The sequence below is a fragment of the Scleropages formosus genome, chromosome 19, assembly GCF_900964775.1.
Source record: "Scleropages formosus chromosome 19, fSclFor1.1, whole genome shotgun sequence".
Lineage (NCBI taxonomy): Eukaryota > Metazoa > Chordata > Actinopteri > Osteoglossiformes > Osteoglossidae > Scleropages > Scleropages formosus.
Genome location: NC_041824.1, coordinates 1,242,070 through 1,255,164, shown reverse-complemented (window position 1 = coordinate 1,255,164; position 13,095 = coordinate 1,242,070). Strand labels below are relative to the sequence as shown.

Here is a 13,095-nt window from a genome sequence, read left to right as displayed (position 1 = left end):
TAGGTGGTGCGAGAGGACATTTACATTTATTCATTTAACAGACGCTTTTCTCCAAAGCAACGTATATCTCTGAGAAATACAGTTTGTACATCACATTAGGAGAAAGGCGTGGTTGCAGACATGTGATTCTAAGTAAACCTAGTTTGTTTCTTTCCACTTTATGCACCGATGGTCATCGCTCGAGTAGGTGCACAAAACTCAGGACACATGAATCCTGATCACCTTCCTTTTTTTAAATGGGTTCGATCCCCACTTAGTCTGTGTGGAGTTTGCATGTTCTCCCCGTGTCTGTGTAGGTTTCTTCCGGGTGCTCTGGTTTCCTCCCACAGTCTAAAGACATGCTGTTAAAGTTCACCTATAGTGTGTGAGAGACAGAGAGAGTGTGTGTTCCACTGATGTATGGATGAGTGACCCAGTGTAAGTAGTGTATCTAGCAGTGTAAGTCACCGTGGTGAATAAGGAGTGTGGGCTGATAACGCTACATAGAGTTCGTTGGAAGTCACTTTGGAGAAAAGGGGGGGGAGCAGCCAAGCAGCTCTGACCAGATCAAATGTTTAGCTCTTGATGGCGTGTCTGGTGAACGGGCAGCCAAAAGCGGAGGGCCGCGTCATCGTGTCAAGTGGAGCATGACCCACTGGAACGTGCCGGGTCTGTGCTGCGTGAAACTCCCTGAGCGCAAAGAAGCCAAGGCAGCGCACTGTGCAGGACTCCTTTTCGCACGAAATGTCCCTCGTTCACATTCCTTCACCATTAATGGAGTGTGTGCAAACTATAAAATAAAGAGGGACGTGCTGGACGGGACAGGACCTTTCAGCAGAACTGCTACAGAAAGGAGAAAAGAGACATGTAGTGACGTGACGTGACGGGACAGGACAGACACACACACACACACACACACACACACACAGAGAGAGAAAGAGGGCGGGTTAGCTGCGACAAGGATTTAGAGACACAGCAATAAAGAAAAAAAGTTTTTCTTCTTTTTCCCCCCAAATGCACCTAGTTGCCAGGTAACCAGTGAAATTTAAGAAACACACTGACACACAAATATTGTATTAATGACAGGCCGGGGTGAAGGTCTTTTAGATGTAAAAATACACACTTGTGTATGTATGTAGAACAACATGAAAGTTACTATGCGACAACACATCACCCTAGATGAGGAGTTCACTGGTTCGAATGTGAAAAATGTACGTTTATTTAAAAAACAACAAAATAGCTTTTGGTCCAGTTTAAGCAAATTTTCTAGCTACAAGCTTGCCATATAACCACTCCCCTGCTCATAGATGTGAAATATGCAGAGAAGCAGAGTACATTATAGTACTGGGACACTAAGATCTCTGAAATCCATCCATCCATCTTCTTCCGCTATCCGGGGCCGGGTCGCGGGGGCAGCAGTCTGAGCAGAGCCCCCCAGACTTCCCTCTCCCCGCACACCTCCTCCAGTTACTCTGCGGAAACCCCAAGGCGTTCCCAGGCCAGCCGGGAGACATAGTCTCTCCAACGTGTCCTGGGTCTGCCCCGAGGCCTCCTCCCAGTGGGAGGCGTCCAGGAGGCATCCGGAACAGATGCCCGAGCCACCTCAACTGGCTCCTCTCGATGCGGAGGAGCAGCGGCTCTACTCCGAGCTCCTCCCGGGTGACTGAGCTCCTCACCCTATCCCTAAGGGTGCGCCCAGCCACTCTGCGGAGGAAACTCATTTCTGCCGCTTGTATCCGCGATCTCATTCTTTTGGTCATGATCCAGAGTTCATGACCATAGGTGAAGGTAGGAACGTAGATCGACCGGTAAATTGAGAGCTTCGCCTTACGACTCAGCTCCCTCTTCACCACAACAGACCGGTACAATGACCGCATTACTGCGGACGCCGCACCGATCCGTCTGTCAACCTGCCGCTCCGTTTTTCCCTCACTCGTGAACAAGACCCCGAGATACTTAAACTCCTCCACTTGAGGGAGCAACTCCCCCCTAACCCGGAGGGGGCAATCCACCTTTTTCCGACTGAGAACCATGGCCTCGGATTTGGAGGTGCTGATTCTCATCCCCGCCGCTTCGCACTCGGCTGCAAACCTCCCCAGTGCACGCTGCAAGTCTTGACTTGATGAAGCCAACAGGACCACATCGTCCGCAAAAAGCAGAGACGAGATCTCGCGGCTACCAAAACAGACACCCTCCGTTCCCTGGCTGCGCCTAGAAATTCTGTCCATAAAGATAATGAACAGAATCGGTGACAAAGGGCAGCCCTGGCGGAGTCCAACATGCACCGGGAACAGGTCTGACTTACTGCCGGCAATGCGAACCAAGCTCCTGCTCCTGTCATACAGGGAACGAACAGCCCGTAGCAGCAAGCCCCGAACCCCATAATCCCGAAGTACCCCCCATAGGATGCCACGAGGGACACGGTCGAATGCCTTCTCCAGGTCCACGAAACACATATGGACTGGTTGGGCAAACTCCCACGAACCCTCCAGCACCCTAGTGAGGGTATAGAGCTGGTCCAGTGTTCCACGGCCAGGGCGAAAACTGCATTGCTCCTCCTGAATCCGAGGTTCGACTATCGGTCGGATTCTCCTTTCCAGTACCCTGGCATAGACTTTCCCAGGGAGGCTAAGGAGTGTGATCCCCCTGTAGTTGGAACACAATCTCCGGTCCCCCTTCTTAAAAAGAGGGACCACCACCCCGGTCTGCCAGTCCAGAGGCACCGTTCCCGAGCTCCACGCGGTGCTGCAGAGGCGTGTCAGCCAAGACAGCCCCACAACATCCAGAGACTTGAGAAACTCGGGGCGGATCTCGTCCACCCCCGGAGCCTTTCCACCAAGGAGTTTTTTGACTGCCTCAGCAACTTCAGCCAGGGTAATGGACGAGTCCCCCTCCAAGTCCCCAGCCTCAGCTTCCTCTACGGAAGGCGTGTCGGAGGGATTGAGGAGATCCTCAAAGTATTCCTTCCACCGCCCGAGGACATCCTCAGCTGAGGTCAGCAGCGCACCACTTCCACTGTAAACAGTGTTTGTGGAACACCGCTTCCCCCTTCTGAGTCGCCGGACGGTTTGCCAGAATCTCTTTGAGGCCGACCGAAAGTCTTCCTCCATGGCCTCACCGAACTCCTCCCAAGCCCGAGTTTTTGCCGCGGCGACTGCCAGAGCCGCGCTCCGTTTGGCCCGTCGGTACCTGTCAGCTGCTTCAGGAGTCCCATGAGCCAGCCAGGCCCAATAGAACTCCTTCTTCAGCTTGACGGCATCCCTTGCCTCCAGTGTCCACCACCGTGTTCGGGGATTACCACCGCGACAGACGCCGGAGACCTTATGGCCGCAGCTCCGAACCGCCGCCCCGACAATGGAGGCATGGAACATAGTCCATTCAGACTTAATGTCCCCCACCTCCCTCGGGACCTGGTTGAAGCTCTGTTGGAGGTGGGAGTTGAAGACCTCTCTGACAGGGGCCTCCGCCAAACGTTCCCAACAGACCCTCACTATGCGTTTGGGCCTGCCAGGTCTGTCCAGCTTTTTCCCCCGCCATCGAATCCAACTCACCACCACGTGGTGATCAGTTGACAGTTCAGCCCCTCTCTTCATCCGAGTGTCCAAGACATATGGCCGAAGGTCAGAAGAAACGACTACAAAGTCGATCATCGACCTCCGACCTAGGGTGTCCTGGTGCCAAGTGCACTGATGGACACCTTTATGCATGAACACGGTGTTCGTTATGGATAAACTGCGACTAGCACAGAAATCCAATAACAACTCACCTCTCGGGTTCAGATCAGGGAGGCCGTTCCTCCCAATCACGCCCCTCCAGGTGTCACTGTCGCTACCCACGTGGGCGTTAAAGTCCCCCAGAAGAACAACAGAGTCCCCAGTGGGAGCGCTTTCCAGCACGCCCCCCAGGGACTCCAAGAAGGCCGGGTACTCTACACTGCCACTAGGCGCATAAGCACAAACGACAGTGAGAGACCGTTCCCTGACCCGAAGGTGCAGGGAGATGACCCTCTCATTCACCGGGGTAGACTCCAACACATGGCGGCTGAACTGGGGGGCTATTAATAAGCCCACACCCGCCCGCCGCCTCTCACCCTGGGCAACGCCAGAATAGTGGAGAGTCCACCCTTGGTCGAGAAGAATGGTTCCAGAACCCAAGCTGTGAGTGGAAGTGAGCCCGACTATATCTAGACGGTATCTCTCAACTTCCCGCACCAGCTCAGGCTCCTTCCCCGCCAGTGAGGTGACATTCCAAGTCCCAAAAACCAGAGTTGGCGCCCGAGGTTTGGGTCGGCCGGGCACTCGGCCCCGACCACCGCCCAAATCACAATGCACCGGCCCCTTACGGTCTCTCCGGCAGGTGGTGAGCCCACCGAAGATCTCTGAAATCGACAAGACTATTTGTCAGATGTTGCTCCAGTGCCTCTGCTATAACTGGCACAATCACAGTGGCCTCAAGCAATCCTGCCTGTCCTGTTTCGCAGAGTAAACACAGTGCATAGAATTGTCATTTTGTGGTCCGTTAATAAAGCGGAGACAACGACTGTGCTTCCTCCCTCCAGCAAACCTGTAGCTGGTTGGCAGGTTCAGCAGTTCACCAATAAAGGGCAGGTACTGTATGCGTTTGTTCTTTGTTCTTTCACGCATGTTCAGACAGCAACATGCACCGCGTGTGTATCAAATCCCATCTCTGTGTGGAAGGGGGAAGTTCCCTCTCCATACAAACATATCCCTCTTTGTTGTAGCTGGAGCACCCCCACGGGGCCTCCTGGCTGCTGTGAGCCAGTCTGGCAGGTCTCCTGCAGGAGGACTACACTGCAGACGGTGAAGAAAAGGTACGCCCGAAGACGAAGGCTGATATTGTGTTTGGGAACTTTTGAGGCCTTTTCGATAATTTTCCTTTGAGGAAGTTGCTGGTCGACAAGAGGAGCAGGAGGCATATCATCAGACACACTCCTCGGCTGACATCTAGGGAGGATTGATGTATTCAAAGCCTTTAAACTCCGATTGGTCAATCTTTCTGATCATGTCACTAGGAGAGAAAAACAGAAACAGAACAGGGACAAGAGTCTGAATGTGAAAGTCATAAAAGGTAAAAAGAACGATGAACGGAGAATGACGAGGACATAGGGACATTCAGAGCAAACAGACTGTCAGAAAATCATGGGTATTTCCCCCACAGCAGTCTTCAAAACACTACAAAATTAACAAATGACAGCTGATCCTTGATCACTTGATGTCATAGCAGAGGTCAGAGGTCACCAGCCTACGTTGGAGGTGAGCGGGGCACTTACTCATCATCCGGTGTGAGTTGGATGGGCTCATTTGTGAATTGGCTGTCAAAGTTGTCGAGACCAAACTCCCCAGAGATGCTGGGCTTGAATGGTGGCACCACTTGCTTCTGTTCCATCTGAGGATTGAAAGAAATAAGTTCAGTCCCCAGAACTGCTACTTACACTCATTACAGTACAGTCCTCAGGTGCAGAGTCCAGTTCTCTAACCAGTCATGTCCTTCACATCGGGGATAGGGGACACTTCTTAGCTGTCTCAGGCTCCTTCCTGATTGGACAGTGAGGCTGATGACCCTAAGCCATCTGGGTTATGATGAGTCCTTGCATCCATATTTTTATTTTTTTTTTTGCTTGTTCATTATTGTTACTTTAATTAGCTCTTTAACGGGAGCTGCACAGAAATGGATCAGCAGTGTGACACTTAGAGAGACTCAGATGAACTGAGAAAGATGGAAGGAGCATGGGGAGGGGCACTCACTAAGTCCCAGTCCACACTGCAGAAGAAGGGGTGACCCATGATGTCGGCGAAGCCAGTCTGCGGGTGGCACAGAGACACACCGTCATACATGTGCACACATACACACACCTTACACATGCCATAATCAGTGAGTTTGATGGGCCCCTCAGACTCCAGAAGCACATTGTCCAGCTTCAGGATCTGACAGATGATGCCACGCTCGTGGAGGTAGTCCAAGGCCAGGCTGATTTCCGCAGCATAGAACCTGAAATTTGAGTTTTCTCACAAGGACCTCTAACTAAACCATCCACAACCTAAATGTAGTCCATCCACTGATTCCAGCTCCAACGGCCTGTCCCTTGTCCACTCACGGGTCCCACGCAGTGACCTCGATGCTATGCGTGTAGCGTTGTTAGTCACAAAGAGCTGTACCTCAGACACTCATTGTTCCCACTCACAAGAACCAGTGCTTGAACCATCCATCTACTGGTACCATCCACTAAGATGTTCATGAATTCCATCAACACTTTCTATCCCGGCAGACCTGTGCCTTGTTCATCTCGCGTTCAGCTTTTACCTGGCATGCTCTTCTGGAAGCTTCCTCTGCCGCTGCATGTGGAACATCAGGTCCCTGCCATTCACATACTCAATAACGAAGAAAAGCCTTGGAGAGAAGCGCTTAGAGCTGAGAACTTCTCACACCAGTACTGTATGCACATAGGCCTTACCGTGCAACGTCTAGGTGTAAGTCACGTAAAATGGTATCTTGATAGGGATCAGCAGCTGGGGTAAAGTTTATGAAAGTAAAAACAAAACAGCAGACTGCCTTTCACAATAAAAATGAAAGCATCGAAAGGTGCATTAATCTCGAGTGTTTCTGAGAAAACTCTTTCTGCTCTTCGAAGTCACTAGAAGATGTTGCAGAGGTTGATGAGCCTTAATTGCGCTAAGCATGCTACTACACACTGTCATTGGACACTGGTGTCCTGGTCTCCTGCATCCGTCACCTGCTCTCAGTCTGGAAGCAGGAGTGCAGCCTGACCAGAAACGGGTGGTTGGAGGCCTGCTCAAAAACATGCTTCTCTGTCTGCACCCAGTCAATGTCCTGCAGGGACAAGAAGCAGACGCATAAACATGCACTCGCACAAGTCTTTGAGTCACGCATTACTTAACCCTATGGTTCTGTTTCCTGGAAACCAAACTCTGACAGCACAAACAGGTGGCATTTTGCACGGTATAAAGATGAACGTGATACATGACATGCAGCTGTTCAGATCATGCATAGCTGGAGACCACACAGGGGGTGGGGGTAGTCAACACTGCTTCTTGCCTCGCCATCATTCGCCAGCTCCTTCTTCACCACTTTCATGGCGTAGATGCGCTCCGTCCTCTTCAGCTTAACCAGGAGCACCTTGGCATAGCTGCCACGACCGATCAAGCGAAGCAGGTCAAAGTTGGCCAGACCCAAGGTGGTGCTCATCTTCCTGCTCTCCTTGCTGGAACCTGTAGCCTGAGGAAGAGCAACTGGCCAATGAACACTCTGCAGTCCATTGAAACACCTCTTCTGTGCCCTTGTCAGCCAGCAGCAGGGAGGGGAAGATCTACCTGCCTTATTGTGTGCAATCAGAGCAACGAGAGACGACCCTCCGCAATCACTAACCTCTCACAGGTGGCTTGACAACCTAGATGGACTGTTATGTTGCCGCTTTCCTCAGCTTGTCAGAGGATGCTGCAATGGGGTCCACCTTAAAGGTACTCGAGCTGTACTCACCTCTTTCTCGTTGTCCCCGTGGTTTAGGCTGTCGCTGGAAGACTTGTCTGCGCGAACTGGAGGAAGACAAGAAAGGACCACGTGTGTTAGGCCTGCAGCACAAAGGATAAAGAGGCAGTCCGGGTCAAAATTTCAGTTGCCCCCGAGAACTGTTTGTGTCACCCCTGTCTTCATGGAGAAGCACAGCACCTGCCTGGCTAAAGAACCATGGCCATGGCCCAAATCCCTGACCTCCAGCACCTGAGCCTTCTGGGCTACCACAGCTGGGAGAAACACCACATGGCTGTCAGTGAGATGGATACAGTGGAGACAAGTAGCCGAAGGAAATGTAGGCTGTTATACACAACAGTGTACTCTCTCTCTCTCTCTCTCACACACACACACACACACACACACACACACACACGCACCCAGCATATACCGGCTTCAGGATGATCTGAGGACATGGATGCTGGATCCAGTAGTCCAGTGAGCGGCTCCTACAACACAGTAGCATCAACTTTAAGATTTCTAACATGTTTCTCTTATTAGTGTTGCATATCATGCATATCAAAAGTCTACACACCCTTATTAAAACTCCACGTTGTCGACGTAAAGACAGAGATCTTGTTGTAACTTTTCTGAATCAAATACTCCGATTGCAAATCACAGAGTTAATCTGAACTCAAAATGACATCAACTGATATGTTTCTGATTTGCCCTAAAAAAATCAGATCTTTTTCAAAATCATATTAAAGGTGAAGCAAAGTCTGGCACAACTTGTCTTTGTTTCAGTCAACAAAATCTGGAATTTCATTAAGAGTGTTGACACTTGTGATATCCACTGCGTACAGGCTTCTCCCTCCTTACGAAGGTAATGTGCTTGTGAGAATTCACCTTAGAAGTGTTTTCACAACTCGCACACAGTAATTACTGTTAGTTTCAATGGAAAACACTTCTCTGCATTCCGGAGCCCCAAAACTAACACCTATTTATACCAAAATATCAGCAAGTCCCATCGATGGAGGAGATGCAGAGTACTGTACCGGGTTTCCTTTCGATACGCCAATTTACCCGAGTCCAGAGGCGTGTTTCAGGTACACCGGTGACCGCACATTTACCGCAGTATTTCAATGTGCACACTACATTGATCCGGTGCCGACAAAAAGCCAAAAGCCCCGTCACCACATGGGTCTTATGAGACCCGGGGCCCCAGTCCACGCTCACCCGGACCACGTGCCTGCCGCAGTCTACCGTGACCAACTTGTGACGACGATTGTGGACCAGAAGCTTGCAGTTGACGCACTTGTAGTCCTGGCGGCCAAGACCCCAGATGCGGTCGGCACAGATGGCACAGCGCGCTCGCTGCGTAGGGAGGTGGTTAAACGGATCATTTACAGCAGAGACACACTGACCATTCAGTCACCGGGAACACAGTAATATTTCGGACATGAAAAAGGCCAGTTTTTTACCAGTTTACACACAAATATATTGCTTTTACATTCATTCAGATGTACACCGATTCCTCACAAAACAGGGTATTTCGGTCTGCGTAATTACCCTGTTAGGCACATTCCTGTTGTAGGGGGATGGAATTTCTACGAGAAAATACCTGCTGTGGAAGTGAAATGACTGTGTGAGCAGGTAGAGCAGCACTGTACTATACTGCTGCTGTTGTCTCAGCCCACTGAGGCTCTCAGGCACAATGCTGTAAAAGGTGTGTACAGGTGAGGACATGAACATCACCCTGTTGAATCTCTTGGCCTGGCAGGTGTGTCCATTAGTGCAGTACAGCTTCGTCCAGCTTCGTCCAGCATCGCGCTCCACTGCGGGGGGGGGCACATACCAGGATCACTCAGACACCTTGTCGACTGTCGCCAGAAGCCATTCGCTCTAATTTGTGCTGCACAGAGAAACACTCAAGACACAATGAAATACATGTAGAGACAGACCAGACACACACACACACACACACACACGCAAGCACAGGCAGGCATGAGTACAGAGACAGGCATGCACACACAGACATGTGACCCAGACATGTGACCCCACAGGCTCCAGAAGCAGCAGCTGATGTCAATGGAAGGAGAACTGGGCCAAACTATAGGGCACTTGCTTATTTGGGACACAGTGGAGGCGGAGTTTATCGGGCATCTCCCAGCTTCCCCTGGAGACTGTGCCCTAAGACCCCTAAGACAGGACTGGGGGGAGGGGGACAATTCCAGGCCATAGACCTGACACTGGAGTCACCCAGTAAAGGCAAACATGGTACCCAGCAGAGACATGAAAAATTTACCTTTGTCGGTAGTCGGGGGGGGGGTCTTTGTGTTGGAATTACAAACCATACGAAACCCAAACAAAAACAGAATGAGTCACCTTGGTATTCTCTAAATGAGCTCCTTAAAATATTTAAAGCTTCATTTTTGCTCATTTATGATTTATGTTTCATTGTTGTTTGTACTCAAGTAAAAAAAAAAATGACTGAAAACAGCAGTGTGTGTGTGTGTGTGTGTGTGCGTGCGTGCATGTACAGTCCTGTCTTCGACACACACCTTCAGACACACACACACACAACTGCAGCAAAACTACAACTGTGAAAGACCATCCTTAAAATACCCTATTTCAACAAGCGTTACCACGAAAGTGACTATGGTGGAGAGGAGCCCACACAGTACGGGGGGTGGTACTCACTGTCTTCCCCCGCACATGGCATACCAGGTTACTCAGGGACACATGGGAACACTGCGGAGACACAAAGAGAGATGCGTGGGCTCAGGGTGGCTATGGAGCAAAGGGATTTAAACCAACAACCCCGTCGACATGGCAACAGTTGCTACTGGGGTCCGTATCAGTGCGTGTGACCATGTCATCGGAAGAAAGCATGCCGTTTTACTCCAGAGATGAGGGCACTTAGTGGGACTCACTGCAGCAACCAATGAGCTGTATCCAGAAACACATGAACAAGAAACTCAGGAACAAATTCAGCGAGCGAATATTTTATATTTAATGTTTTATTGAAGAAAGCAAGTAACATTGTATCAAACACAGGGAGGAGATCAATGTGGAGACGGTGTCATTTATACATCCTTAAATGTCATTATTGTGCGTGTATGTGTGTGTGTCGCTCTGGAGCGTGTCATAGAGTGTGTGTGTGTGTGTGTGTGTGGGAATTGTCTGAAGCAGGCCGCTCACCGTGGACGATGAGTTCCGAGTCCTTGCCGAGCTCACAGGGATGCAGGGCTTCGTCCAGCTCCAGATGGGAGGTCACAGTGCAGGGGTTCCCCGCGGATGGGAGCGGAACACAAGGCCTCGTCTTTCCGCAAAGACGGCGCTCGGACCGGTCCCGGCGCACCCTCATTTACCGGCTTACGCCCAGGAGAAAGGGTTCATTTCAAGTGCAGGGAGTTCACACACCGTTTACACACCAGCTGTGGGTGTGAAGGAGGACTGACCTCAAAAAGCGTCTCATCTAGCGACTGAAGGCAATGACGCTGGACATTATCCGCTGCTACATTCTAATGTAAATGGCACTGAAAGCCGCAAAAAAAAAAAACATGGTGAAGAGCTGCTCGTCGTCCATGGAGCACATGTCCCGCACCTGGACTTGGAGCTTCTCGTAGGAGACGGACGGATCGAAGCGGTGACCATGACGTCCGTGGAAAACACACGGGACAGGAATGTGAGACGAAAGGAGCGTATGGCGCTGTGCGTCACAGTGAGTGCCACTGCTCAGCACTTAGTGCCAAATCACACTGAGGAGGATCAACCCTTTTAGTGTGTGCGCACACACACACACACACACACACACACGCACAGTCTTTTCCATGAGCTTCCAAGCAAATCCAGACCAACCGCAGAGGCCCAGTGCAGCTGCTGCCACTGGCAGGGGAGCAGTAATGGGAACAGCACACACATCCAGCAGCGGGTGGTGGTGGTGATGGTGATGGGGGGGTGGCGACAGGAACAGAACACTTCGGCTAAACAACAGAGTACAAGGGAGAACATTGGGGGGCAGGAAAAACTCCTGCACTTTGGGAACTGGTCTGGGAACAGCGTGATAAGACTCAACAGTGGGAAGGTCAATACACACCAGCAAGGGCTAACTCTGTGTGAGAAAGACGAGACGAGACACGTATAGCTCAATATCAGCTTTAGAGGAAACTTTTTATTTATTACAGCTACATCCAGCAGGGGTGTGTTGGTGCAGTGGGTTTGATCGGGTCCTGCTCTGGCTGGGGTTCGAGTCCCACTTGGGGTGCCTCGTGATGCACTGGCATCCCGTCCTGGGTGTGTCCTCTCTCCCTTCACCCTTGCACCTTGTGTTGCTGGGTTAGGCTCTGGTTTGCCACGACCCCGCTTGGGATGAGCGGTTTCAGTCAGCGTGTGTGTGTGTGAGAGCCACATCCAGGACTTTTACACAAGCTGCCCAGTGAACGACAAACTTTGGCTGGATACCTGAAGGCAAGTGTCCAGAGGCCGACGAATTAAGGAATTTTGGGCTGGAGCTGAACTGGATCGCTCGTCTATGCAGCAGTGAGTGCGCATGCGCTCGTCCACATCATTTGTACCTGGTCGTGTCCCGCAGACACACATTGCTCTGTCCTAAAGTGTCCCCTGTCCTGTGTCCCCGGCCGTAGGCGGACCGAGCGTGTTTTCTGCCGGACACTCGATGATCGAGTCGATCGTCTCTGTCCCTACAGGCTACACCACCGACAGTCGTCAGTTTTGCCACCACCGCCGGACTCGTGACAACACAAGTACCGGCGGCAGCTGTTGTTGTTGTTATTACCGAGTAGTAGGCTTTCACGCGGACCTGGAGGAGACCCCTCGCCGGGTCGCACCGTGCTGTGCCGCGTGAGCGTGGGCATTATCAAGTCCCCCCGTCGGCAGGTGCAGCTGTTGTACAGCAGGCGGCACATCCGCAGGGGGGGGAACAAACACTCCAGCAAAGCTGCCCGAGCGTCGAGCGCCCAACTGCCTCACGAGCCAAGTCCCGCGGAACAGAGCGGTTCAAACGCGGCTCGGCGCGGGGGGGCAGGGCGACTCCAGCCCAACACGAGACTCGGCCACAGCTCTTCGACGACGTGTTTCCACACTAAAACACTCGTACACAAATTATCCTTGACACGGTGCTAAAGAGAACATAGTAGCGCTGTGGGAAAATAAATACTGTGAGGAGTGTGGTGCCGCGTGAATAAAAGTTTAACATTAACGGTCCACCTCAGATTGAAAATACAACAGGCCGTCACTCGGGCCATACCAAGAGAAATATGGCGGGGGGGGGCAGCTTTGAGGCGTTTCCCTCAGTGAAATACAAATAAAAATTAAACCACTGTAGAAGATGTATTGATAAAAAAGTAATGAAGAAAAAAACTTAATTCTGGGTCGATGCTTTTCCATAACTTTGCTGTAAAAATAACATGTGACCAGAAAGACGAACAGCGTTCGGCTACACGAACAAATCGGCCGCACAAAGTCTTCTGGGAGTTGAAGTTTTTTTTGTGATTTTCGTCGTTATTAGCGAGCGCACGTGTTCTAACGTTCATCATTCGTGTCTTGTCGTGCTAGCATCTAATGGTATACTTTCATTACCTTCAAGGTTACTTCTTTTTTCTATTCAAA

At 51.0% G+C, this 13,095-nt stretch overlaps 1 pseudogene; it reads right to left on the bottom strand.

The window, feature by feature from the left end:
- Positions 1-4,919: 4,919 nt before the first annotated feature.
- Positions 4,920-12,392, bottom strand: LOC108927596 (protein kinase C iota type-like; annotated as a pseudogene).
- Positions 12,393-13,095: the final 703 nt, after the last annotated feature.